Source organism: Cyrtonyx montezumae, unplaced genomic scaffold (assembly GCF_038088225.1).
Source record: "Cyrtonyx montezumae isolate F1298 unplaced genomic scaffold, pur_monq_1.0 scaffold_20, whole genome shotgun sequence".
NCBI lineage: Eukaryota > Metazoa > Chordata > Aves > Galliformes > Odontophoridae > Cyrtonyx > Cyrtonyx montezumae.
In genome coordinates this window covers 4,634,069-4,657,112 of record NW_027071937.1, presented here as the reverse complement: position 1 = coordinate 4,657,112, position 23,044 = coordinate 4,634,069, and positions in this window count along the sequence as shown.

Genomic DNA, 23,044 nt, shown 5'->3' with positions numbered 1-23,044 from the left:
TAGGTAGCTAAGAATGTCCTTGAGGTGGTCTGATGAGTGTGGTAAGCCAGAGGAGTATGCTGGCTCTGGGGCCAAATACTGGAGTTGTTGGGAGCAAGGATTTTGTCTGCCTTAAGGGCCTGTGCCTGGTGCAGAAAGTCAGGGTAAGGATGGGCCACCAGAGCATCTCATAACAGTTCTGGGTGCACCCAACCCAAAGCCCTCCACGTGGTCAGGCCACGGGACAGGCACTGCCTGCCATGCACGTGCACAGCACCCAGGCACAGCTCGCTCCTCCCTGCTGTGCCCCACGGCCACTCTGGGTTCTCCTCATCATCCTATTCACACAGCAGTATTGCAGAGTTTGTCTGGCTTTTTCCCCAGTTGTGGTCTATCCTTCCACAAAAATATTTTGTTTTCTACACAATTCCTTTTCTTTCCAAATAGCCAACCCATTCTTCTGTGGCTCTCCATAGATTTCTGCTCTCCATCACCAGGGATCTCTGTTCCCGGCTATCTCAGCTGACTTATTTCTCTGTGGTTGGTCAAGGTCAGATGGGACTGCTTTCTGATCAGACTGGAGATGAGCCCAAATCCTTTCACTGCAGAAACTCTGGGCTGGTGGCACAACCATCCGCCCTTGGACGTGCTCTTTTGGTTTCACCAACTTCTGCTTTCCAACAGGTGCAAGGAGGAAAAGTACCTGCAACATCTACACTCATTTTCTCCCACGTCAGAAGGATGCAAGCTCACGTGTGTTCCTTGGGTCTGTGTGCAGAGGCTCGTGCATTATTTACGGCATTGTGGAGATGAGGCCAGACCCGGCCCTGATCTCTCTGGGCTGCAGTCACCAGCAGTGGGAGTGAGTTCATTGTGGTGACATGGTGACAGTCACCAGGCTCAGGTTTCTGGCTAGGTCACTTTTGGGGCCCAGCAGCAGCACCTGGCTGAGTGGTCTGGGGCTCAGCCCCCCAGCTGCCGGGCTTATGGTGCTCAAGCTGGGCTCCTCATCGTTGGGACTGGCCAATCCTTCGTGGTTGCTCAGCAGCAGAGCCAAATTCTTGACTTCTGGCCCTTCTTGGGGGGTGCTGGGAGGGTGTGGGGTGGCAGGGAGGAGAATGCACTGCGTTTGAGCCCAGATTTGCATCCACCACCCCCTCACCCGTACCCTCAGCCTGCTCCCCTCCATTCTCACCAATGGGGCTGCGAGGAGATCGGGGGTCCCCGCGTAACGCAACCCCCCAGATCTTGCATCTCCTAAACCCCCATTCTCCCTGTCTGCTTTTTATTGCTAACCTCCACTTGCTTTGCCTCTCCTCCCCTCCCTCCCTCCCCTCCATCTCCCTCCCTCCCTCTCTCTGGGGGGAAAAAAGGTCATTGCGCAAATGATTAGTCAGAGCTCAGTTGCTGTAGCAACCGGCTGCTGGAACTGGGACAGGCGTGCAGCGAGGACAACGGAGAGGTCGACCATCAGCGAGGGCTGGGGAGCCCAGCCTTTGTATTTGCTTTCAAGAGCCGGGGAGCGAGGCGGTGCGAAGCCCCCTGCCCCACGCCACGCACGGGGCTGCTTCCCCGCATCGGCCCCGAGCTGCTTGGCCGCGGTTCTCAACCAGCTGGCATTGCTTGGAGCCGCTGTTCTGATGCCACATTGGTGCTGTCCCTCGTGGCTGTGCCTCTGCTCGGGGTGGCTTCCTCCCCCCGGTTGTGGGTTCAGGGCTCCGTGTCCTCTTGCGACATCCTGCATGGGAAACACAAAGCCAAGTTCCTCCTCATCCGGCACGAGGAACCGGGCGTTCACCGCACCCTGCTCGTTCCCAGTTCCGGACTGCTATGGTGTGTTTGCTTTTGGCCCCAAAGCAGCTGCAAGCAGAGACATCTCCAAATTCTTCTCCTGCCCCAAACTCAAGGACAGCAGCTCTACGTGCAGTGCCCGTGGGCTGCTTGGCCTTGGAGGACAGGGCAAGGGCTCTCCTGGGGAGGGGCAGCCCATGTGCACAGTGATTTTCACCATAGAATCACTGAGGTTGGAAAAGCCCTCTCAGATCCCTGAGTCCAACCCCACCCCACCCCACCATGCCCACTGCCACATCCCTCAGAGCCACATCCCCATGGCTCTGGAGCACCTCCAGGATGGTGACTCCACCACTCTCAGGGCAGCTGTGCCAGAGCAGCACCGCTCGTTGGAGAAGAAATTCCTTCCTAATATCCGAATTGAGTCGAGGGCTTCAAGTGACTTTCTGATCAAGGATGCAGGATGCAGGCTGAGGGCTGTGCTGTGCAGGCTTAGCCTGTCCCAGCCTGGGTGGTGTGGCCAGGGACCAGCGGTGTGCTGGTTGGTAGGGCCCTGTGCTGGGGTGCAGAACAGAGGAGGGCAAAGGGGATCCTCATTTATGGCTGAACACTGATTCATCTGACTGCGTGCACTGGCTTTGAGCAAGCTACTCTCTCCTCTTCGTGTGTTAAGCAGGGATTTGGGTACTGCTGGGGCTCATGGGGAAAGCACTAAGCAGAAGCCAGGCATTGTGGCAGCCTGTAGTAGGTACAAGTACTGCTGTGGAGTGGATGGGTACCTCAACAGAGGCAATTCTGGGGGAGCTGCATGGGCTTTGGATGGGATTTCAGGGATGTCTTTGGTCTCGTGCTCAAGGTTTCCCTAAAGCCTCAGTTTCCTGGTTCCATAGGGTTTGCTTGTTTAGAGGGTCCTCACCTCAGGATAGCAGAGAGGGCGACTCAAGGGTGGCCTAAAGGTTCAGAAGCCAACAGGGAAATAAAGCCAAGCCAACAGTTCTCCTTTCGTTTTCTCTTGCAAATCTCATTATTCTAAAGGCAGTTCCCTGATTTTTTTTTCCAGAGTCTGGAGATCTTTAGGAGATCTGAATACTTGGAGTTGACCACATTCTTTCTGTCTCTTTGTGTGTATTTTTCACCTTCAGTGCTAGCACTGTATTTTCCTTTGGAGGTGCTAAGTAAAACGTGCAGCTCCAGTCCAGCTGACTAATATTTCAGGTTATCAAAAATGACAACAAAGGAAGGAAAGACCTCCAGGAGGGGGACAAAAATCCATGTGAGTCACTCGAGTAGACAATCTGAGCCTGAAATCACAAAACAGTGCTACCCCATTGCAATGAACTGGGAGACCATCACCACCCTTTGGGCTATGGGGCTGCCTGGTCCCCCACATCATCACCAATGTGTATTTCTGTAGCTCCCACCTTGCTCCCAGAGGACCCCCCAGGTACAGACAGATGGCTGAAGGCAGCAGCCCTGTGCTGAGCATCCATGAGCTGAAAGAGGAGGCTTGGAAATGTTGGCCAATGTTTCTTGGTGCCATTGGCAGAGGGAGGGGTTTAAAAGGGTAAGATGCCAGCAGCCTGAGGCTGTACCTGTGTGTTGATGGTGCCTCTTCCACCATCTCAGCTGGCATCTGGAACTGAGCACTGCCATTTCAGTTCCTGAAATGGATTCCTGCTTGGCTTTTGGTGCCAAGCCTCTCCTCTGCTTGTGTCCCATTCAGATCTGTGTGGGTTCCTGGGTGGTTTGGGCACTCAGTGGGGCTGGGAGGGAGCACTGAGGTCTTTTTTTTTTCCCTACAAATAACATCAGAGAGACTTCAAACAGGCAGTGCTGTCTGTGATGTTTTGGGAGTGCACTCATGGCTGTGTGGCAGCTTGCTACTTGGATGGGACAGAGCCAGGGACATCCTGTCCAAGCAGGATGCCCAGCTGAAGTGTCTGCTGTGGGCTGGGGGTGATGGTGCTCCAGGAGGGGCCCATGAGGAAACCCACCACCACACTAACACAGAGCCCTGCCCTGTGTGAGTAGTTTAGTGCACTTGAAAGCTTCTGTGCATTCAGTCAAATGTTCCTCTGGGTAAGATGGCTTATTTCTTGTGGGCAAGAGAGAAACCAGCCAGAGAGCAGCCAAGGGAACACCTGATGCTGCTAGGTGCCAATGGTGGGAGGCACGGCTGCCTTATGGCCATCCCAGCACTTCTGTTGGCTCCTCCTGACACGAGCCCCTAAAGCACAGGGACAATTGGCTGATGGTGATGTGAGAGACAGCCCTGGCTCGACCCAGTGACAATAGTAAGGAACAGAACATGCATGTGGAACCGGGCCCCAAACCGGCACGCGGGGGGATGACGCAGCGAAGGTGAAATATCAAAGGGAGAAGGGAAGTGCATGGCAGGAGCAGGGGAAGTGGAGGAGAGAATAGCCGGAGCTGACCTCAGTGGGGAGGGAGTGGGGTGGGAGCCTGGCCACAGGCATGGAAGGGAAATGGGAAAAGGATACAGCTGGGACCGGCTGCAGCCACCCGCCGTCCCCGTCCGGTCCTTGTGCACCAGCACCCATTGCTCTGCCCCTATAGATTTCCTTCTTCCTCCTTTCCTAAGGGCACAGGGCACCCAACTCTGGCTCCCCACACTTTGGCTTTTCTGAAGGCAGCACAGGGCAGGACGCAGCCAAACCTTCCCTTGCCAGCACCATTGCCAGCAGTGTCACAGCAATGGGGGCCCGGTGAGGAGCACGGGCTGTCCCAGCACTGCTGCTATCCCTGGGAGCACTATTGGTTGTGCCTGGGGACAGCTGACAAAAAAACCCACCAAACCCCAAACGCACTCCCTGCCTTTGTGAGAAACTCAGCAGAATGGAATTCTTCTCACAAAAGTGCCTGTTTCTGAGTGTAGGGCTCCACGGGTCCTTCTGCTTTTTCCCCCTCAGTGTTCAGTGAAAGTTCTTCCTTCCCCGGGTTGCCCTGCATTCCTCCCAGAGATAGATATGCTCTTTCAGTAGCAGCAAATATAGGGAGCGTGGTTTCGTTGTCTTTTTTTTTTTTCTGGAATGTTGGGTTTTGTGAAGAAAAAAAAAAAGCATGAAAACTGTGCTATAAGAACTCACAAAAACATCCCCTTCGAACCCATTCGAATGGAATGGGATTCATAAGGTCGGTTGGTTCCCTCTTTTTCAAACTGAGTTCTCATCTGTTTAAGCTTTTGGTGTGGAAGGATTGGGGCAGTGAAGTGCAAGAGGTGACTCTTCCTCTTTCTTAACTCAAGGGGAGAGGATTTCCATCCCACTTGGGTCTTCCTTTGGGGCTGGTGAGGAGCCCTGAGAGCTGGTGATGCTGTTGCCACGCAAAAGCCAACATCTGTAGGGCCCCATGCCCCAGCCCTCTCCCCTCTCTGGTGGAGAGATGTTCAGAAACCATTGGTGTCGGTGTGGATGCCAGGACTTGGGAGCAGCACAGCAGAATCCTCGGGTCTCAGGGCCCCTTCCTGGCTCTCCTGCATGTTTCTTGGTGCCCTGGAGGGGGGAAATTGCATCCCTCTTTGTGCTGGTGTAAGGGTTTTTTGTTGTTGTTGTTGGTTTTCTTTTTCCTTTTGCTTTCAGACACGCGATGAGTGTGTTACTCAGGCATGACTCGAGAACTTGTGAGCAATAAAGTCATCCTGAAGTCTGCCAAAAAAAAATCTTCTTAGCACACCCACCTCATCACACGTTCCCACTGTAGCTGCTTCAGCGTGATCTGCTGCTGAGACGTGGCTACCTCGAGGGAAGGCTGGGTAGTCCCATCTGGGAGCTCGCAGCAGTGGCACATGGGTGAACCCAAGCGCATCGGCACAGCACTGTGCAGTGTCACCTGGCTGGGGAATGGGACTGTTTGCCAAAGGCATCATAAACATGGTGGGCTGAGGTTTGCTCCCAAATCCAAGAGAAAACGGGGCTGGAAGGATGTGAGGATGTTGCATAGCCTGGTGTAGTCTTTCTTTCTCCCACAGCCTAGCTTGTGTCCCACGTTTGGGATTGTTGGTTCTCGTTCCCCTCACATAACAATATCAGGATGAGAGGTGATGGCCTCAAATAGCACCAGAAGGTTCAGGTTGGATATTAGGAGACATTTATTGTCTGAAAGAGTCCTGCTGCACTGGCACAGCTGCCCAGGGGGTGGTGGGGTCACCGTCCCTGGAGGTGTTCCAGGTCTGTGGGGATGTGGCACTGAGGGATGTGGCAGTGGGCACAATGGGGTGGGTTGGGGTTGGATTTGGGGATCTGAGAGGGCTTTTCTGACCTCACTGGTTCTGTGATTCTCACCTTTTGGGATAAAGGTGGCTTGGAGATACATGCAAGGTGCCCCAGCTGGCACTGCAGCCTGATGCCAAAATCCCCCTTGCTGAGGGCTGTGTGGAGTCCAGGTCTACCTTGTGAGAGCAATCACACCAGCTTGGGTGCCTCCAGGATTGGGATGCTCCTGGAGTGGGATAATGGGCAGGGTAACAGGGTTCCCTTGATCATGGGGCAGGATAGTGGGGTTCTTTTGCTCATGGGGAAGAATAACAGCTCTCCTCTGCTCAGAGGAAGGACCGGGGTGGGACATGAGGGCAAAGGATGGGGCTGGAGGCACATGGTCACCTCCCCATGGGTGGGCAATGGGAGGTGGGTCCGGGAAGGAGCCCCTCACCTGAATTATCAGGGTAAAAGCCGCCTCCGCGAAGGCCTCCTCTCCCCACCCATTCCCCGCCACGGGGCTCTAAATAATTGATACGCTGATAAATAATAGATCTTGTATTTGCTCCTTCGCTTTTCTCTGCCGGGGCGTGTGCGCTCGCAGCCCGACCGTGCTGCATTAGGGTTACAGCGATGGGAGCGAGTGTGTGCGTGTGTCGGACGGGGTAGGGAGCTCTGCATAGGGGAGAGCATTCCGGGGAGATAAAGGGCTGGTTTGATGTGTGTTCATGTGGCGGGGCTGTTTTGCCTTGCATGCCTTTCTCTTTTGCTTTATTTTTTTCCTGGAGTGAAGCCTGGCGCCAGCAGTCTGGAACCAGCCTGACAAGCTTTTGAGTTATGGAAAGGGGGAGGAGGGGGGAGGAGGGAGAAAGAGGGAGCGAGAGAGGCAGGGAGGAGGAGGGTGAAGGGAGAGGGAGGCAGCTGGGATGTGGATTATTAGGGGGAGAACAAGAATACACACAAGAGGCTGGTGGGGTGAGGGCTGGGGGTACTGGGGCTAATGGGGAGGGGACAGAGCTGGCTGCTAGCAAACCTTTCAAAGGATAAATTTTTTTTGCACGGGGGGGAGAGGGGGAATTGAGTCATTTTGGGCATGAAACGCAAACCTCGCCGCGTCAAGGAACAAGGAAGTTTTTTAAAGCTCCAATTAAAGGGCTTGGAGAGGTCCGGGGCTTTTAAACAGCCTTGGGAAGGGGGAGGGGGGGGGGGGGGGTCCTGGCTGGCGTTCAGGCTGCCGTCCCATCAGGACATTCCTTTCTGCTGAACGCTGCTGCTCCCGGCCCTCTCCTCCTCCTTTTCCAAGCTGCCGTCGGATCCTTTCCAACTCCCTCGTCCGAACCCGGAGAACTTTGCTCCGTTTCATCTCACGCCGCCCTCCTCCCCCCGAAACCCCCGGGCTCAGCTCGGCGCTTTGATCACGCGCTGCTCGCGCAGAAAGCCCCCGGCCCCACTGCTTCCAGGGGTCCTGGGCACGCAGCTCCGGAACCGGCAGCACCTCCGGGTGGGCTCTGCCCAAATCCCCCCCTCCCCCCCACCCCGGAGGATGGACACCCCCTCCTGCCATCACCTCGCTGATGGGGAAAAGCAGCTGCTTCAGCGCGTTGGTTGTTGCTGCTGTGCCTGGTGCTGAGAGATGGGGGAGGAGGGTTCGCTGCACTGTGGTGGGGATTCGGCCCCACGTTGGAGAGGGTGGAAGCAGCCGGTTGGGGCAGCAAGGGGGTGGCCTGAGCAGAGTGTTTGCAAGGCTCCCACTGGGGACCCCAAGCAGTGGGATGCGTGAGCTCCACTGTGGCTCTGGAAGGGTCCCACTGGTGCTCGTGCACAACCCTATCTGGGTTTCCCATTGGACGCCCATGCATCCCCCTTTTTGGGGTTCCCCATCGGATGCCCGTGAAGACTGCTCAGGATCTGTTCCAGAGCTTTCCACAGCTCTTGACATCCCATGCACAGAGCACATGTGGTGTTTGGTGCAGCTCCATGGCACATTTCCCTCTCAGGTACCCTCCTGTGATTGCCATGCCAACCCATCGCCATGTTTCCAAGCCCTGGAACATTGGGAAGCTGCTTGCCCACGGGAGGAAATTCAGAGTGCTGGCAAGGAGATGGGGATTTGGAGCTGCCTTTGCAGGGGCTTTGTTTTGTTTGGTTTCAGCACAGCCTATTTAGCTCCGATGATTGGGGAATGCTTGGGAGAAAGGAGTTCTTTGTTACAGATTGAAGAGCCTTAGGTCCTTAAGTCAGCTTGTGTGAAGAGACAGTAGGTGGGCTCCGAGAAGTTGAGATATTTGAGGGATAGGCAGATTTCACATTGCTCGTATCTCCATAGGTTAGAAAGAGAATTCGGGTCCATGCACCCAGCTCCCAAACAACATCCAAGTGCTGTGAAGCACCACCACCATCTGCCAAAGCTTTGTCTTCGCAGAGGAGATGTAAGGGGGAACACCCAATTTTCTGAAGCCTCCATTACAGGTTGCCTACGAGCTGCAGCTCTTAGGAAAAACACTTCTTTCTCTGGGTTTCCAGGAAGCAAAATGTTGCCCTCCACTGTTTGCAGCATATCTGAAACAGAGAGCTCACTGCCTCAGAGCCCAGCTGGTACCTTACCCTGGTGCCACATCCCCAGCGATGCCTGGGCCAGCTCAGGGCCAGCTCCTGCCCCAGAGGTGCAGTTCAGACCCACAGGAGCTCCTGTGTCCTCTTGATTGCTCGTGGGGCACGCACCTAGCACCTCAGCACAGGCACTGGGTGTAGGTTTGGATTTAGTCTGGACAGATTTGGGTCTGCTGAATACCAATCTCCTGACACCGAGTGTTTCATAAGCGATCCCAAGCAGCGAAGTTGTGCATCCTTAGACCAAAGACCTTGATTTCTCCCTTTTCTTCCATTTCTCCTTGGCAACTCTCTGACCTCTTTCAGAGAACTATTGAGACACACTGGCAAACTTGTCCTCTGGTTTCTGGAGATGCAGTGCAGATGGATCCAGAGCACAGGTTGACTTCCGTAGGCCTCCAACATCTCAACGGTAGGGGCTTCAACTAGTAAATGGAGGGAATGATTGCTCTGATCTGTAGTTGTGGAAACAGAGTCGTGGCTGAAAGCAGTCAGATCTTGGGGCAGGGATCTCTGCTGTGTGGCGTGGTTTCACTTGGAAACCTTTGCTGTACTGGCTCATTTGCACTCTTCATCTCTGGTTCTTGAGATGCTGCCAAAAGGGAGATGACCTTCATCCCGTGGGGAATACAGCCCTGTGCCCAAGCACCTCCCTTCTTGCACAGGAGTGAGACCCACCAGAGGTGGCAGGAGGAAATCAAACGCAATTTGGGACTGCTGGAGCTGGGGAAGAGCGAGATGAGTCTTGGTGGGGAGACCAGCCTCACCTTTCATATTCTAATGCCTTGCCTTTGCCTGATTTGTGAGCTCTGGGGAGTCCTGCTGGGAATTCACTCGAACGGAGGCACACGCTGCCGTCCCTCGGTAAATTACACAGAGATATAATGAAGGAGGAGAAATCAGTTACTCTGTGACTGCGACTCCCCAGGGGACCTTAATTCAAATATTTGTGGAGCTGAGCAAGTGGGGCGTTGGGGAGCCGTGGAGTTGGAGTGTCTCTCCACAGGTTTCTGCAGGTGGTTGGTGATGGCGGGGCCGTGCACTGGGAGGTGGGATCCTTCCCCAAAGGACTTTGGATTCTTGATGGTGTTAGCCAAGACGAAGGTGATGGGGAAAGATGGAGCGCTGGTGCTGCATCTTCCTTGAAAACTGAAGTGCAGGTTGGGATGTTTGGAATGACTGTAGGGTGACGGAGGATCTGCCCATGGCTCTGCATTGCCCCAAGGGCTGCGGCCCAGCTGGGGATAGCCCAGTCCTTGCCATGTTTCCTCCAGCCAGATGGGAGCGGGGCACGTGTGGGTTTGCAAAAGTGGTGGGAGCTCTTCTCCACCACCCACACAGCCATTGCATTTAGTAGGGATCATAAAAAGGGTTACAAGCCACATGGCAGCTGGTGAACCCCATATTGCTCAACTCACTTAGGCATGAGAAAATCGATTTACCTCCAGCTCCACTGCCAACCTGTACATCCACAAGCCAGGTTCACAGGGCATACCCGAGAAAACGGATCCCACTTCAACCCGATGGCCCAGGCTGTGGTTCAGTGGGGTCCCACACCATCAACCCAGGTGCTCAGAGACACCTGTACAGCTGGGATAATGCAAGTAAGTGTGAGCACACGCTCCTCGCACGCCTGCTTGCACGTGCATCAGCTCTGCCAGCAGCACCGTGACGCTCCGCTCCCATGCCGCCATCCCGCACCGAGTGCGTGGCACCACATTTGTGCACACATGCTCGCTCCCAGCAGCACGGCTGAGCTTCGTCTCCAGATGCCATGCACCGTGGGGGCAATCCCACTCACACCCACGTGCAAGCCCCCACGCCCTCCCCTTGCACACACACACAGCACCTCGGGTCGGCGTGCGCACGCGGTACGGATCTGCGGCGTGCCAACTGTTGGGAAAGGGAAAAAAAAAACCACACAGATTCAGCTGAGAGAGAGAGGGGGAAAGAAAGAGAGAGAGAATGACAGACTGCAATCCCCCTTGAGTGCCTATCCTCATGAATATTAATAAGATGGTAATTAAAATGCAGGGACACAGCAGGACGGATGCAGGCGCTGCCTTCGGAGCGCTGGGAACGGGGGGAGCGCGTCTTTCCAGGCAGGTTTTGATTCCGTTCTCTGATGAAAAGAAGAAAACGGAGCCTTCAACTTTAATCAGTTTAGAGTTTTTTTGACACGACATATCTTTAATTGCTGATATTTCTGCTCTCCTCAAACCCGGCTCTACCGTCTCCAGTCTAACCAGAGATAACGAACCGCGGTGCAGCGCCGCAGATTCGTGCCGTGTTTACGCCTCGACTTGTTTGCTACTTTGCTGGGGTTTCACTTCTTTGCCTCAGGTCGGAGGGCACAGCCCTGGCACACCCAGCAAGGGGGCTGGAAACAGAACCCAACGTCTCTGTGTAGCCCCCTCCCCAGAGACCTTTCCTATTGCAGCCATGGGGAAAACAACCTCTTCTTGAGTGCTCATCTCCTCTTCCTGGCCACGGCTTTCTCTGAGAGGTGCTCAGGACAGGCTCAGAGGTCTGAGAGGAACTGAAGTGTTCCTTGGCTTTTGGTGAAGATCATCCACTGGCTCTGGTCTGTGGATGGAAGAATGTCCAACGGGTCTTGTCCGTGGATGGAGAACCGTGTTGATGGGAAAATGAAGGAAGAGTGCTGGTTGGTGCCCAAAGAGCATGGAATTAGGACTGGGTCAGTGCAGAGGTGGGGATAGAGGAGGGGCTTTCAGGCAAAGTGAAGAAAATAAGGACCCACAAAATACCCAATTCCTCTATGAATGTTTATTTTAGCTCAAGCCATAATGTTTGGGTTGGACAGAAAGGTTTTTGTTTTATTGTGTTTGGAGTTGGCTTGTTTTCTTCAGATCTCCCCTTTTACACCAAGGTAATCTTTGAGCTGAAAGCAGTAGTTTGTTGGAATGAAAAAAAAAATCTTTTAGAAAATGCCCAAATACAATTTGTCATGCAAGTGGTGGAAGATGGTTTGCATCTTCAAACCTGCCCAGCATACATGCCATGCGATATCCCTGCCTGCCTGAGGATCTGGAAAAGCAGAGCCACAGCACCCTGGAGCCCAGGAGGTTTTGTTGCCCAGCAGGCCAGTGCTGGGGTATAATGGGGACTTCTCAGGTTGGATATTAGGAAAAGCTGCTTCTCCAAAAGAGCCGTGCTGCACTGACACAGCTGCCCTGGGAGCAGTGGGGCTGCCATCCTGGGGGGCTTTCAGAGATACGGTGGCACTGAGGGACATGTCAGTGGGCATGGTGGGGTGGGATAGGGTTGGGCCTGGGGATCTGAGAGGGCTTTTCCAACCTCAGTGATTCTGTGATTCTCCTCTATCACACATCTTCCCAGAGGAGCGTTGGATCCGCTTCCCTGTACCCAGCACACACTCTGTGGGACACCTGCTCAGCCCACCTGACCCTGGAGCACCTTTGCCATGAAGCCCCAGCCCTCTTCCCATACCCCTCGGGCAGCAGTGGGGTCTCCCTGTTGTCCTGCCCCACAGCAAAGCTGCTCCACAACAATATGAGCTGAAGCCAACCCAGATGGTGAACTGCCACAAAGCCAGCGTGTCAGTGTGCATTTTTGCCCGTCGGGGTATTTGCTTTTCCACCCTTTTTAATGCATTTCAGTGTGGCAGGACTGGGGAGGGGGTTATCTGCGTGTCCCTGCTTGCGTTTCAATAGCGTGGGTGCTGCAGCTTGTGCCTGGCTTGGACCCCTCCTCCCGAGCAGGAGAGGCTCTTGCATTGGCTTCCCTGGGCCGTGTCAGAGCTGGGACACATGAGGATTTCTGGATGACATGGAGAAGGGCAGGTGGGAGGACGAGGAAATGGGAGCTCTGTGAAGGGGACAGCAGAGGAAGGTGCCAGCAGCTTGGGATCAGCCAGAGCTGGGGAGAAACAAAGCAAAGCAAAGCAAAGCAAAGCAAAGCAAAGCAAAGCAAAGCAAAGCAAAGCAAAGCAAAGCAAAGCAAAGCAAAGCTGCTTTGGGTGTCATTTTCAGTGAGGGAAAAAAAAATCTTTTTTTTTGTTTTCTTTTTTTCTTGCTTCATTCTCTCCTCTCTCCTTTCTGCAGTGCTAAAACAGCACTTTCAGAATTGAGAAGGGCACGGTCTGAGCTTCCCCCCACCCCACCCCAGATCTCCCAACGCTGCTGTAAAATCTGTGCTGAAAAAAGAACCAGCGAATATCAGGTTTGCCACGCAGATGCACTGACAGGGGTGGGACACTTGTGGCAGGGACAGCCCAGAGTGACAGCCCCGGATGCACCCAGCAAGGGCAGGACTGCAGAACCCCACGGTACATGGAAGGAGAAGGCGTTGCTTCGCTGTTGAGAGAGAATTTAGGTGGCAGGGATGAAACAGAGAAGAGCTGTGCAGGGAGCGGTGCTGGGGCTGCAGGGCCGTGGGAGGGAGGTTACAGGATGGCCCCGGGTACCGCTTCCTCGTGGCACCCCTCCAGCCGGCCCCGTCACCCCCTAGTCACATCCTGCCTGCGCTGGCTCCTGCCTCATCCTCTGCCTGCAGTTTCTCAACCCCTTTCCCTCCTGCCAGCGCTTCCTGGCTGCTGGGGCTGCTGCGGGGCAGCGGGGCCGGGGGCAGCACTCGGAGCACCGGGAGATTTAGGATCGACGTGCTCCATCCCCTCCTGTTTAACAGCACAACTGCCATTTAAGGGAGGATTTGGAGAGGAGACATCTTCCTCTTTTCAAACCTTTCTTGCCCGTGCAGCCCCCATCCCACGGACCCTGAAGCACGGAGTATCCCGGCACCTACAGGGTCCCCATCCTTCTCTGCTCTTCCCCGGGTCCCCGCTTTGTCCCCAGTGCCCTTTCCTCCTCCACAGCCCCATCTCCGGAGGGGCCATGCGCTGCAGGAAGAGTCACATCCTGCTCCGGGACGCTCCGTGCCCTGGCAGGGTGCAGCTGGGGCTGGCACTGCTCTGCGCTGGGCTGAGCTGTCCTGGCCTCCAAGTGCTTCTGCAGCGGCCAGGGATCTCAAGGGGAGATTTTAGCGGAGCAGGGAGATGCTGCAGCACAGCAGCAAGCTAAAGCTGGGGAGGGGGGGCTTGGGGTGGGGGGGGGGTAACTCTGCCACGGACTTTCTGGGATAACCTTGGTCAAGGCGGCTTTCTCCCCGCGTGTTTTTTTACCCAGGCACAACGCTGCCTTTGCTCGCCGTGCTGGTGCAGGGGCTGATTCCCGGCACCCCGGGGGAGGGCTGCTGGCTGCTGCCACAGCACTGCACTGCAGCAGCTCTGAGCTCAGCGCTCCGTGCCCGGGGTCTCAGCCCCCACTTCGGAGCTGCTGTCGCAGAGCTGGGACCACTGTGACCCCCAACCACATCCTATGGGTCCCTGCTTTGCACCGTCACCCAGCACTGAGACCTGGGGCAAGCAGCAGGCTGCACTGCTTTGGGGTTTTGGCACACGGTGGGTGAGGCACTTCCACAATCCCCACTGTTAGGGGGCACAGCACCCGGGGTGCCGTGTTTTTCCCCCAGCAGAAGGCAGGGAACATAACGGAGGAGATCTCTGCACCCGCCTGGGGCTCAGGGATGGGGCCGCTGAGCACTGGCATGGTGCATCCCTCCCTCCCCATCCCTCTTCCCCACGCACAGGGCAATGTGGCCACGCACGGAGCCAACCAGGAGCGATGCGGGGAGGGTCGCAGCTCTGCGGGGCAGCTCTGGGCTCCCCGCTCTTCCCTCCAGACCACGCAACGGTTAAATTCCTTTCCAGCTGAGCTGGCAAGCAGAGCCCGAGCATATTAGTCAGATCCCTGTAGGGGGTGGGGAGGAGGAAGGAGCGAGCAGCGAGGAGGGGCCGCAGCCCAGCGCCGGGCTGAGCTATTCTCCGGGGCGAGTGCGGGGAGGCAGCGCAGCAGGAGTTGCTGCTTCCCAGAAACTTGATTATTTTTAACCCAGGAAGAAAAAAAAAAAAAAAAAAGGAAGGAAGGAAAGCGGGGAGATTTAAAAAAAAAAAAAAAAAAGAGTGGGGGTGAATCTAGAGGAACTGGAAAACATGAGGTTGGCGTTAGCACACAGCTTTGCAGAGGGGAGAGAAGGGGTGGTGGGATTCAGGCTGCCCTGGGATGGGGCACAGCGGAGCTGCCCCTGCTGAGCCCATCGGAGCCCAGGGGGAACTGCAGGGACATCTTGGTGGCACTGCCACGGCATGATGTGTTTGTGTTGGGTCTGAGATGCAGAGCCCCACAGCTGGCAGAGCATTGGGGAGCTGCTGCCCCACGCCTGGAGCTGCACCATGGGCACTGGCACTGCGCTGCAGAGGGGATGTGGAACAATATTACCCATGAAGGTCAAACCCTTTCTGACCCAAACCCGCGGGGTGAAGAGCTGCCTGTCCCATGTATTTGTATGACTGCAGCACCCACACTTGATTGGAAACTTGATGTCTTCCATGTCTGTAACACCAGCCCGAGGCATGACAAGCCACGGACCCTTCCAGAAAATCTGGCACTCCCCCACCACGCTGCCCTGGGTGGCACTGGGACCCCTGAGCTGCTATGCCCAGCCCTGAGCAGTGCTCCATGGGGAACACTGCATGAGGAAACATCCTATCTCCATGGACACCATGTGGGAACAGGGCCATGGCTGCTCTCCAAGCAAGTTCTTCCATGCTGGACCTCTGTGGGACTTCTGCTGTCATCAGCTCTGCTCTGCTGCAGTGCCCAGGTCCTGGATGGGGCTGGTGATGTCCACATGACAGCATCAGAACTGTCATCTCAAGGGAAAAGAAGCCCTTGGTTTTGCAGGTAGAGCCAGATCGGGTCAGAAAACAGACCGCATTCCTCAATGGCAGAGAGGTGACAATAGCAATCAGTTCAGCTGAGCCAGACTGGGTTTGGAACAGGCAGTGGTACCCCACAAACTGTAGAGAAAACTGAACTCTTGGCAAAGGCACCGCTGCTCTGTTGGCTCCTTGTGGAGCTGCTGAGGGTCCTCATGCTGCTTTGGTCCATGGGGCAATGTCACCCCATCGTGCCCCAGCACACTGCAGCCCCCACCAGTGGGTGCCCCATCCCTGGAGCTGCTCGAGGTCGGGCTGGATGAGGTTCTGGGCAACACGATCTGGTGGTTGGCAAGCAGCCCACAGCAAAGGGACTGGAACTGGATGATCTTCGAGGTCCCTTCCAACCCAAATGCTCACTGAGTATTCCCTGGTGCAGAAGCACCAAGCCTTCCTCCTCACCTCTTCCTCTCCCAAACCCTGAGGGCCTTTAGGAGAGAGCTCCCCGACACTGGCACACCCAAGGGCCCTGGAGCTGGGCCAGGACTTACTCCCACCCCACGGCTGCAGCAGGATGGGGCTCGCAGCATCGCCCACCCCACTGCACGCCCACAGGGCCGGGGTTTGCCGAGGGGCTGGGATGGTGGAGGGCCCTCCAAAGAGCCCCTCGTGCTGCAGGCAGCCTAGTGCACTGCTCGCAGGGTATTTTTTTCTTCCTCGCTCTTTGTTAAGCTCCCTTTCAGCTGAAATGGCAATGCCTGGGTGTTCTGAGCTGACAATAATTGCTGCAGTCTAGACACTGTCTGGTATGAGGCACGGGGAATCAAAGAGGCCCCTTCTCTCACTGCGACTTTCACACATGCTCCCTTGCTTGGGCTCCTTCCTTCTCCCTCTCCCATGTTCCCTTGGTCTTTGCCTTCTCCTTTTTTATTTTTTTTTTAATTTTTATTTTATTTTTTTATTGCTCCCCTCTATCTGCGTCGCGCAGAGATGGAGGAGAAGCGTCAGCATCTTCCCCCACGCGCGCTCCCTCTCCGCCGTCTGTTCCATGCTCCCCCTCTCCCTCTCTCTCCCTTTCTCATCTGTCTCCTCTCTCTCCTTCCTCCACTCTTACCTTTATGCTATTCCCTTCCTCCCAAAGTTAGCAGAGAAGCGAGAGGGTGGGGGCTGGCTCTGCCGGGGTTTAACTCCTTCTTCACCCTCTTGAAGCTCTCCCCTTCCTGCTGAGCCCCTCCTGGCTGTGGGGGCCCCTGCCCACCCCATCCCTGGTCCTACAGGAGGTGCCTGGTGAGGCTGTGCTGTAGTCAGATGCAGCCTCCTGCCCAGGTGCCATGGACATGGAATCATCTCTTCTTGCACCATTCCTTGGCCAACAGCATGGCCCATGGGAAGGGGTGTCCATGGGGGGCCCATGGGAAGGGGTGTCCATTGGGGGGCCCATGGGAAGGGGTGTCCATGGGGGGCCCATGGGAAGGGGTGTCCATTGGGGGCCCATGGGAAGTCCCCCACGTGTCAGCAGAGTTGGGGGGTGCTGCAGCTCTTTCATCACCTCCATGCCCAACAAGAAGGCAGCCACCGTGGGAGATTTGGAGGGCACCTCACTGCCACACCACTACTGGTGGGCACACACGGCGCTCAGGAGCAGCTGTGGTTCTTCACTCTCCAAATGCTGCTCAAATATTTTGCTTGGGAGCAGATGTCTCCCAGCTGCAGGGAACCCATCGTTGCCTCTTTGGGTACTTGGGTTGCTCCTTCCACCTGCAGCAAAGCAATGGGAGATCTCCAGGCGCATTACTTTAGGTGCTGCCTCGGGCTGCGTGTTGCTGGTGCTTCAGTGCGATGCTGTGTTGCAGTTCCAATCATGTCCAGGAATTACTGTGCTATAATGCTATTAACAGATCATTCCTAGCTCACTTCTGGACTTGTCTTAATCTCTGCTCCCTGCGCAAGAAGTCTCTTTTTCTGCAAAGTCCAACTAAATAGCACTGAATTCTCATATGCGTGCTTTGATTGCTGTCAGATCTCTCCCCCAGGGGAAGGACAGCAAATGCTTTCACTGGAGGGGAAACTGAGGCAGGGGACAGGACAGTCATCCCCCCGCCTGCAGATCCCTCCTGTGGGATGTGGAGGTGCTCTGCAGCCCCGCTTGCATCACCCAGCATCTCAGTGGCAGTGGTGCTGCTCGCCTACCACGGGAAAGTCACATTAGGAAAGTATGTGATGTATTTTTAACTGTCTATAATGCAATTTAGCAGCTGGAAACGAGGATGAAAGCCAACCCTGGTCGCACAGACAGATCTCTGCCGTCTGCAAGCAAGCGCTCGGTGGACTCGGTGTTATTCCATCGGGCTGGGGACCTTGTTTGGGAAAAGGGCAGGGGAGGGCCGTGTCCTCAAAGCAGGCTCTGCATCGAGCCAAGGGGTGATGGAGCTTGGGGACCTCAGTGGGGGAAAGCAGCACTGGTGGTGTGACAAAGCGTGAGAGGAGACAGCCCCGGGGAAGGGAAACAACTGCTGGAGGTCAGCGGCAGAGCCAAGAATAAAATCCAGGTGTGCTGAGCTGGCGCTGGGTTTGTATTCCCACACATGGGTACGTGCACGCTGCTGTCCCCAGGTGCAGAGAGAGCTTCCCAAAGCCACCAGTGCTCTCCGGAGCCCCACTGCAGGCTGTGGGGCAGCAAATCTGCAGGATGTGAGGGGAGAGATTTGGGGTCCCTGTTCACTGGAACATCCTGCTCAGCACGGCTGGGTCTGGGCCCCGCTGGAAGGATGCCGTCGGATGCTGGCTGATAAGGCAGCGCGGTTAAAAGCACTGCCTTTATTTTGAAGCTTATCTCCAAATCCTAATGAAAACAGACAGAGCAGGGACATTGGAGGTGCAGTGGGGCTGGGGCTGGGCGGTGCTGTGTAGCAGAACGTGGCTGGGTTGGGAGTCCAGTTGGCTCCAGCATGAGATGCAGCACAGGGGGAGTGTGAGATTACAGTAAAGCTTTGGGGCAAACCCGAGGAGCTGGGGCACAACTCTTGGGTCCCACAAATGGGATGGGAAAAGCTGGGCTGGCTGCAATCCCCCTTCCTGCCCCACCAACACCCTGAAACAGAGAACCCGCTCTTAATAAGGGGCCCAGTGAGGAAGGAAAACCTTGAAACCAAGGAAACGAGGGAAGCAGAAGGGAAAAAATCCCTTGCAAAGGGCGATGAAGGAGGGAATGGGAACATTTGGTGGGTTGGGATATCTCCTCCAGGGGCATCGGCTGCAGCCTGGGGCAGCGCTGTAGGAGAGGGGCAGGGGGTGCAAAGGAGGGGGCAAGCAGAGGGCTGTGGGAGAGCTGTGGGGCACAGAGCAGATGCGGTGGGCTTAGTGAGGAGTGGGACTTCTCAGATATAAAATAACTTCCCCCTTCCTAAAGCGATGGGGTACTGATGCTGGGAAGAGCTCGGGGTGAGAAGCACGCGCGTGTGTGTGTGTGTGTGTGTGTGTGTGTGTGTGTGTGAGGATGCAGCCATGGCTGTGCCAAATGCACACAACACAGCGCTTCGGCTCCAAGGCTCCACCGAAGGAAACCATCCCTTCCCACATTTGGGACATTTCCCTCCAACAACCTGTGCTGTGTGACACACACCCTCCATCACCGCCGGCTGACACCGGGCAGCGTTTGGGTGACCCACAGCAAACTATCACAGCTCACGTCCCCACTCAGAGCTGCGCTATGGGGCACACACCTTCATCCCTCTCCTGTCCCCACAGCACAGTCCCCGGCCCCACTCGGTGCTGGGGGTCCGTAACGTGATATTTCCCCGCGCGTCCCCCGGAGGGTTTTTTCCATTACACAGAACGGAGCTGCCTGCTCGCCCGGCTCTCCCCCGCCTGCAACCTCTGGCACCGCTTTTCCAGCGGCACATTGTGCAAATGTAACCTTTCAGCAAAGCCACTCCTACGGCAGGAAGCCGTGGGGCCTCGGCTGCTGCCAGGAACGCAGCCGGCTCGGAGCTGGAAGGCAGCCCGTTAATCAGAGCCGGCTGACAGCGAAGCACACATCCTGGGCAACAGATTTCTGCTCCCGCTCCCTCGCGCTCAGCCTCGCCTCGCCGTGCCTGCATCGCTCCTGCTCGGCTGCTTTCTGCCAGCCCTTCTGCCTCCCCCTCCTCTTCGTCCTTCCTCCTCCTCGTCTTCCTCCTGGGGCGTCCGGTGGGGTTTGCTTCTTGCAGGGAGCTGAGTACGGGGACAGCTGGCAGCCTGGGGGTCCTGCTGGGTCCTCAGTGGGGCTGTCCCCTGTGCTCACAGCACCCATAGGACCCCTTGCAGGCAGTGCTTGCACCCACACTGCAGCGTTGTACCCATCGTCATATAGCAGCACCGTGCTGAGGGTGCTGTCCTGGATGATGGAAACCTGCTGTGGTTGTGGGGTGTGGGGATATTCCAGAGCCCCCAACCCTCCCCAGGCCTTGGGGTGCCCCCTCCCCACCCCAGCGGTGACCCCCAGCCCTGTGCTGCAGCCAACTTTGGGAAGTGCCTTGCCCTCCTCCAGCCCACCATCAAAAACCAAACAGGAGCTTTTGTCTGAGCTCAGGCAACATGGTTGGTTTCTGCTCAGCCCGTACCCGAGCTTTTTCCAGATTCATCAGCACTTCTGCCCAGGTGAAGCCCAGCAAAGAGCAGAAGATGGAGAAGAAACCCCACCATCACCGTCCCCATGCAATGGGCTCCGTATCTTTTGCATTTGGTTTCTTCCAGGGCTCGAAACACCGAAGTGATGCTTTGTAGTGTCTGTTTTTGTGGTGCTTCCAGCCCAGCTGGAAGCAGGAGGCACTAGAACTGGAGAGATGGGGGGGGGGGGGGAGGGGGGGAAGAAAGAAAGAAAAAATCGATCTGGCACGAGTCCATCTTCCTGCCGAATTCACCAAACCCGGGATGCCCACGCAGTGCGCATCTCAACCCATCCCCTCGTGCTCAGATGGCTTTGGGGGCACTGCTGCTGGCATCGAGGCCGGGCCGGTAACGCCGTCCCTGCATTTATTTCACCTTTTCCTCCGGTAGCGAATTGTCCGGGAGCAGATGGCGATTTTCTCAAGTGTATCCGTTATTCGAAGTCGCTCACCGAGACAGCGATGGCTTACACAAACCCGGCCCCCCTGCAAAGCCATCATTTGGTCTTTCCATCTGCCCAGCCGCTGCTCTCGGTGTGGGTTTCAGCCAGCTCCATGGGGCAGAGCGGGACGGCACGGCCCTACACGGTCATCCCCTTAACTGTGGGACACGGAGCCGTGACGGCCAGGGCAGCATGGGGGTGGAAAGCAATCCCTGGAGCTGGGGAGACTTTCTCCTTTTGAGCCCCCGAATGGGCTCCCAGGCCCATCTGCTGCCACATTCTGGCTGCATTTTTCCATTCCCCCCCCCCAGTTCTTACCCCCGCCCCCTACAGAAGCAGCCATGGGGCCTGGAGCTGCCTCGCAGGGATGGGGCAGTGCGCTGTAACCGGAGCCCATCGGGACCCCCTGCGCAGCCCCACGCCAGGAATGTTGTGCTGAGGGAGGCTGCCAAGGGCTGACAAAGGGGGATCCACTTTGAAATGCAGCTTGCTTTCCCCCCCCCCGTGGGTTAAACAAATACCCCCCGGCTCGAGGGGTGCCTCCCCACATCCTGCAGCCTTTTGTTGCCAAGCTTTTGTCTGGGGTGTGGAGAGAGGGATGGGACCCCCCCAGCTTCCCCCAGGACACCCATGTGGATGGGGTCTGGGATGCTGAGTGTGGAGCTGAGAGTGGCTCAGTGCCCCAGCGCAGGGCCTGGGGACACCCGCTGTGCTCCGCTGCCTGCTGTCCCTCCTGCCCCCCTCCCCCCCCCCGTGCCCCATCCCCATGCCATCTCCATCTCCTTTCAATCTCCACATGGGAATTGCCATCAGCCTGTGCCACCCCTGGGTGCCAATCTGGATCCAGCCCCCATATAGACCTTGTGAATGGTCTGGGGGGGTTGGGGGGCACTGGGTGCATCGCAATGGAAAAAGCCCAAACCCAAAGCTTGAGGGTGCTGCCCGCTGCCCCCAGGAGCCCGTTAAGGGATTTGTTATTTTGCATCCCCGAAGACACTTCAGGCAATCTCCTTTTGAGGAAAATAGCTGAGAGAAAAACATTTGTGGGGTTGAACAACCCCAAAATGACCAAGGAAATGCCCAGAGAGATGGCAGTGCTGGCCTCCAGCCATCAACATCACTGTGCCACGCAAAAGAACCTCCAGAATTAACCACAAGAAAGGTGAAACTCAAAAGGAGCCCCTTGGAAACCAGCCCAGACTGCTCCAACCCCCCCAAAGGCACGAAGCCCCCAACTCTGCTGCCCACATCCCTCCACGGTGCCCCAAAGGTGGGAGAGGCCCCAGGACACCCCAGCTGATGGGGCCGCAATGGGATGGCGGGGTCAGGGTTGGGAAGAGCCTGTTCATCTCACTGCTTTTAGGGGTGGGTGCATGGGGGGGAACCCCGGGGGGGCACTCAGCCCTCCTCTGTCCACGGGACGGCTGTGGGTGAGCGCGGTGCCGGGCTGTGTCCCCGGGGAGCAGCGGCCCCGCAGCCCCGCGCAGCGCTCGTCACCCAGACAAGAGATCAATAACTAATTTCACTGCAGCAGCAGCGCGGGTTTTTTTCCAATAATTGTGAGCCGGCGGTTGGGAATGAGGCTCTCAGCACTGCTCCACACCAACCTGCGCCCGATCAATCGCCACACCGCTGGGGCAGCAGGAAAACTCATTTTTCTCTTTTTCTTTCCTCTCGGCCTCCTCCTCCTCCCACCGCTCCGTCCCTGGGCACGGGGGCTCCAGCTCGGTCCCCTCACCCGGGGGGGCTGTGCTGAGTGTCCCCACGTGCAGTGGCCGTGCACTGCTCGTCCCATCTCAGTGGTGCGATCCCATGGTGGGACAGACCCCGCTCTGAGTGTCGGGCACAGCATCTGTCCTCATCCAGGAGCGCTGTGCAGCAGTGGCTACGGGGCTGTGCCTTTCGCTGGCCAGCTGATGCCTTTGTGTTGCCCATATATGTTCAGTGATGCAGTAGGAGATCTTTGGGATGCTGTGGGGTTGGTCTGATGCCAGGCATGAGCCACGCTGGGTTCCTCCCTTGTTATCCAGCTCTTCAATGTGTGAGGCCCTGTGGTGCCTCAGTTTCCCCACACGTATGTGTAACAGCTGGGCACAGCTCCCTGAGCTGCCCATGGGCTCTGTGCTGCAGTCCCCATCCCACAGGACGTAGTGCAGAGCTCGGTGCTGGGCCCTGACTCTGATCTCTGGAGTCCCAACCTCCACATACCCAGAAGGCACTGAGGAGCAGTGCAGCGTGCAGCATCCCCCGTGCATGTGTTTTGTCCCAGCTGGAGGACAGTGCCAATGGGTGCACAGAGCCCACACCAAGCCCCATCCCCATACTGGTGGGGTATTTCCATGTCCTTCTGGTGAACCAGCTCATGACTCCCATGGTTAATATTTGCCTTAACCCTCTTTACACACTGGTTTGTACTTGCATCACGCCCTGGCCACGGTGCTCAGGAATGCAGGGTGCTTGCAGGGCTCCCTCCACGAGCAGCGGTGTCCCCCAGCTATGGCTAAGGTCATTCTTCATGGGTTTCCCAGCAGCACTGGGGCCCCCATCATTTCTCCCCCATTTAATCCCATGAATTAAACACTGCCTTCACCGCGGAGCGCCGAG